Genomic DNA, 6000 nt, shown 5'->3' on the forward strand with positions numbered 1-6000 from the left:
TATGGGTTTTTCTTTAAAGAAATTATTCCTTTAACATAGGTAAAGTATTGCATAGGGCCTAGCATATACTGAAAAAGTGATTCGTTGTGTCTCTGAAATTCAAATTTAACAAGGTGCCTTGTACCTTACCTAGGGACTCTTTAACCTCAGCTTGCATTTCCCATCTCATTTGCTTATAGAAAATGATGTGGAGGAGAATGGGAAGGGAAGAGAGCCATTATAGGCTTTCTGAGGAAGAACCTGAGCATCTAGGCTGGGCTAGATCGAAACCCCAGGCCTGCTTCACACAAGGCTCTCTTGCAAATGATTCCTTCCCCTGATCCTCCTTTCTTTAGGGTGAAGTGGAGATCTTTTTCTGCTTTTTTGATTGGTCATGGGGCTTGAACTCTGGGCTTGGGTGTTGTCCCCTAGCTCTTTAGCTCAAGGGGAGTGTTCTACCGCTTTAGCCACAGCGCCACTTCCGGTTTTCTGGTGATTCATTGGAGATAAGTCCTGCCCAGGCTGGCTTTGAACTGTGATCCTCAGATCTCAGCCTCCTGAGTAGCTAGCATGACAGGCATGAGCCACCAGTGCCCGGCTAAAGTGGGGATCTTAATGTTCACATGATGGTGTGTTTGTAGAGATGACATACAATGACAGAAGAGCACCTAGCACATTGTCGGGCCTGGGTAAATCTTTACATCTCTCCCACCCTAGGCTCTTCTGCCTTCCTTCTCTCTACTTGAAAAGCTTTCTCCTCCTCCTTCTCTTGATCATGCATCGAACCCCTAAAACCTCACAACTCTCTGGGGTTCTGTACTTGTATCATGGTTTACAAATATTTTCCCAACTACCATGTGAATTTTTTTACATCAGACACCAACTGATCTTCATCTTCATAGGTTTGGCATGTGTCACAGGGCTTGATAAACAGGAGGAGCCTAATATTTCCTTGATGAATATGTTACCCAGCCATTCACTACCAAGCCTGGCACACTTCATTCAAATGGGAATCAGTAAACCAAACAAACTAAGGCCAGCAGAGATGAGTTTCCTATTAAGCTAAACCTAACCTACTTAAAACATGGCCTTTTACTTGAGACTATCATTTCTTCTTTATGTGAAAAAAATAAAATAAAAGGTTGGGATGTAGCTCAGTGGCAAAGTGCTTGCCTTCCTGGGTTCAATCCTCAGGACCAAAAAGAAAAGACCAAAAATTTTAAAAAAATCATGTTATTTACAGAGTAATTTAAAAAGGTGTGTGTGTGTGTGTGTGTGTGTGTGTGTGTGTGTGTGTTGCTGGTCCTGAGACTTGAACTCAAGGCCTGAATGCTGAGCCATTTCTGCTGAAAACTAAGTTCTACCACTTGACCCACTCCACTTTGGAGGGGTTTTTTTTTTGGTGGTTAACTGGAGATAAGAATCTCATGGACTTTCCTGCCCAGGCTGGCTTTGAATCACAGCTTTGAATCTCAGCCTCCTGAGTAGTTGGAATTATAAGTGTCAGCTACTGGCTTATTAATTTAAAGGAAATATAAAAACAAACTCCCAATCCCCCCTCAAACCAAAGCAAGCCAAAAAGGGAGAGTCCATCAGCCACCCCTGTGTTGAAATAACCTCAAATTTCTACATCTGTGTCTCTACCAAGCTCTTGACATGGAAATCTCAAGGTGGGAAATTGCAGAAGTACTAGAAATTCAAAGGTGTGAAATCGCTGCTTTATAAGAAAAAAGAGAGAGAGAGAGAGAGCACAAAAAAGCAGCATCGGAGATAATCTAAAGCCAGTACTAGCCTGAGAAGAGGTAGACAGAGAACGAGGCTACCGTAATGACACAGGCCTAGGAAAGACATTGCAGTTGAACAACAGGAAAAAATAAAAGTCAAAGTGGGGGTTGAGGGAACAAAACAAAAGATTTTTTTTAAGCAAGCAAACTTTCTCTGCTTCTCACCTGACCTAAGACATAACCTCACAATTGCTGCTTAGGATCTTAATTTGTTGGGGGCTGAAGACCCTTCCAACTGTCCCTCCCCCCCCCCCCCCCCCCACCCCCACTCCCCCTGGCTCAGGCCAGCCACTGACTTCTAAGGTCACTCTTGCCTTTAGACTCCATGTCTGGACTCCTCCCCCTGAATGAAATGTGCCCTCTTCTACCCCACCCCTCCCACCCCCAAGCAGATTCTGGGAACTAGCTCAGGCCTTGGCTGCATTCATTCAGAACAACAGAGCTGCGAAGACAGTTCCTTAATGCTCAGCTGCTCCATTGAGCAGGACTCCAGCCATTGTCCCATCCCCCGCCCCCGTGTCCTCCTCTAGCGAGCCGGACACATCTGTCTCTTGTACATCCCCACTGGTCATCTGTTATGGTCCACAGCCACGAAGAGACAGAGGAAGAGGCCACCCAGAGAAAGGTTAGACATTTCTAAAGTCTTCAGTCTCTTGGAGTGTCATTATACCTCTCATCTTGACTCAGAAATAGTAACAGGAAAAAACAGGAAGAGAGAGAGAGTAATAAGAAATATTTTGAGGCCTGGAGGTGTATCTCAGCCTAGCAAGTATGAATCTCTGAGTTCAACACTCCAGTACCAACAGAAATAGAAAAGAAAAAAAAACCTCTTAGAAGTATTATTTTTTAAATTTTATTTGTTTGTTTATGTGGTACCCAGGAATCGAACCCAGGACCTTGTGCATACTAGGCAAGCACTCTACCACTAAGCCACATTCCCAGCCCCAGAAATATTAATTCTGAGAGGTTATTGTGTAACAGGTGCTAAACGAAGCTAAACAAAGCTAAACGAATCCTTACAAGAAGCCCAATGGGGAGACACTAGCATGTTCCAGATGAGGAAACTGAGGCTTAGAGAAATCAAATCACTTTGTGGAGCTTCTAACTGTTGTTAAGTCACTGAGCTGGGAATTGGACAGCCAGGATTCCTAGTTCCAAAAATCTGTGCTTAAGCATTCTCCCTCTTGTTATCCTTCAACCACCTTTAAAGTGGGCTGGCTGTTTACCGGGTAGAATTCGCAATTGTCTCATGAACACTCAAGACTCTCCCACACCTGGACTCCATCTTCTTCCACCACCCTGTCCTCCACCAATGTTCAGAATCTTCTACAGCAGGTTTGGCTCTGTGTGTGTGTGTGTGTGTGTGTGTGTGTGTGTGTGTGTGTGTGTGCGTGCTAGTCTCAAACTAAGATCCTCAGATCTCAGACTCCTCACTCTTTTTCTTTTTTTTTTGTCAGTTGTGGGACTTGAACTTGGAGCCTGGGCACTGTCCCTGATCTCTTCTGCTCATGGCTAGCACTCTACCACAGTATTTGGTTGTTTGTTTGTTTGTCGGTTATGGGGCTTGAACCCGGGGCCTGGGCATGGTCCCTCATCTCTTCAGCTCAAGGCTTGTGCTCCACCATTTGAGCCACAGCCCCACATCCAGTTTTCTGGTGGTTAATTGGAAGTAAGCGTCTCACGGACATCCTTGCCTGGGCTGGCTTTGAACCATGATCCTCAGATCTCAGCCACCTGTGTAGCTAGGATTATAGGCATGAGTCACCAGTGCCTGGACATTGGAATATATTTTAAGGACTCTAATAGGAAAAGGAAGAATAACTGGTAGAGATGTGCATAAGTAGCTTGTGAGAATGGAAGAAGGCTTCCAGAGAGTCAGTATTGAGTTGGGTCTTAAGAGGACCTGAGAGAGACCAGCAGAACGAAAAAGATAGGGGAGAAAGAACATTCTAGACAAAATGAGCACCTTGAGCAGAGAGAGACACAGCAGTATGAAGAGGTGTACCAGAACTGGATAAACCACGAAAAATTTAAGATTTTCTACTCTGCCTCCCTCCGAAAGGACAAGATACATGTATTGTAAGTTCATTTTGTGACGTTTTATGGTCAGAAGTTCACTGCGTTCTTACAGCATTCCTGTGAAGCAGAGCATCTCCATACGGATAAACAAGGACACTGCAGCTCCGAGAGTAGAAGCTGGGATGTAAATACAGAGTCATCTGACCTTTGAGCTGCTGTATCCATCATAAGTGCCTGTGGGCAGGCTGGAAATGGAAACTCTCTCAGAGAAAGCCTTTCCTGTGTCCAACAGACTGGACCAATCTGGCCCTAGCTCCCAACATTCTTCTCTCAGGGTCTGGCATGAGAAGACAAAAAGAAAAGGTCTGAGAAAGTCAGGTTCTCTGTCCATCCTAGAGCAGTGCTACAGGCCCATCCAAAATCCCTCTACCTTCTAGCTAAAGGACTTTGAGCACTGAATAGCTCAATTTTTCTTGTTGTTGGTTGTGGGACTTGAACTTGGGGGTCTGGGCACTGTCCCTGAGCTCTTTGCTCAAGGTTAGTGCTCTACCACTTTGAGCCACAGCTCCACTTTCAGTTTCTGGGTGATTAATTGGAGATAAGAGTCTCAGAGGGACTTTTCTGCTGGGGCTGCCTTCAAAACACAATCCTCACACGTCTCAGCCTCCTGAGTAGCTAGGATTACAGGCACTACTGGCACTAGGCTGAATATCTCATTTTTTATGTATTATTATTACTTTTTGCTTGTCCTGGGGCTTGAACTCAGAGCCTGGGAGCTGACCCTGAGCCTCTTGGTGCCCAAGGCTAGCAGTCTAGCACTTGATCCATAGCACCACTTCTGGCTTTTTCTATGTAGTTTGTTGGAGGTAAGAGTCTCATGAACTTTTCTGCCCAGGCTGGCTTCAAACTGTGATCCTCAGATCTCAGCCTCCTGAGTAGCTAGGATTATAGGCACAAGCCACTGGCACCTGGTGCATATATCAACTTTTACATTAATAAAATTATACATAATTGAAGAGCCAAAGTGACAGTGATAAACAGAGGCAGTGAGGGTCCATACACGTGAAAACCTAGTAATGAAGAGAGAGAGAGAGAAAGAGAGAGAGAGATCCATAAGCCTCTTAAAATTGTCATTGAAGTCTACTGGGCAACAGTTCCAAATTCTTCATATTCTTAAAACATACCATTTTCTTGAGACAGTCTGAAATTGCTGATGGAGGGCAGTATGGGTGGAACTGAGAGGAACACTTCTTCTGCACTTCTCACGTTTCCCTACAGGGGGACCTCTAGCTCAGTAACACTCCTGGCCTCTTGCTCTCACCTTACAGGTGCAGCTGGAAAAAGGGAACTGCACATATTTGGTGCCACTTTTCACCTGCCCTTGAGATCTGCCTGCCTGTGGAGAGGGGGGCGGGAAGCCTGAACATTCTGGGCTTCATTCCTCCTTCTGCCTGAAGCTGGAGTGGAAGATGCATTCAATCCTGAAGTGTATGAACACGCTGTACCCTCCAGATGGGCTTCTTTATCAGTGATAAAGCTGACATGGACTGACTCTTGTGTTCCATTTGCAGTTCGTTTTCCTATCACCCCGGAAAAGGCTTCCTTTTCTCTTTCTCAGCTGCTCATTCCAATTCTTTATGAAGTCTATCTGTCACAATTTTAGATGGCTATCCTAAGCAAAACTTTCTGCAAAGATGGATCTTCCCTTGGCTCTTTTTTTTCTCTCCCCCTGAGATTCTGGCTCCTCTACGTGCTCCGGTCCTGATTCACAGAGCACAAATTGGCAGATTCACTTCTGTACCCATGCCTTCCCCCCTGCCAACATTGAGACGCCCCGGCACATCCAAGGCTTTTCTAATTACTTCTTGGCTGGTAAATACTCTTGCAATTCCTCCATGTCTGGTGAATGATCCAATTTCTACCCTTTCTCTTTCTCATCAAATGCTTTTTTTTTAAAAAATAACATGGGGTTACTAACTCTGGAATTTTTGAGTCATTATTAGTGTCAACTTTTGTCTCTTTATATTCGTGGTGTTGATTTCCCTTGGAGCTTTCTTTCCTCCTTGACATGGTTGGAAAATCCTTGCTGAGTTTTCTTTCCCATTACTGAGCTGAGGACTAACTTGGACTAAGGTACTGGAGAATAGAACAGGTACAGAGGGCTGGCTTCATGATCCCGCACAACACTCTTCCCGCAGCTTGCCGTTCCTCTTGTCTG

Source organism: Dipodomys spectabilis, unplaced genomic scaffold, assembly GCF_019054845.1.
Source record: "Dipodomys spectabilis isolate Male_0828 unplaced genomic scaffold, ASM1905484v1 ptg000499l, whole genome shotgun sequence".
Lineage (NCBI taxonomy): Eukaryota > Metazoa > Chordata > Mammalia > Rodentia > Heteromyidae > Dipodomys > Dipodomys spectabilis.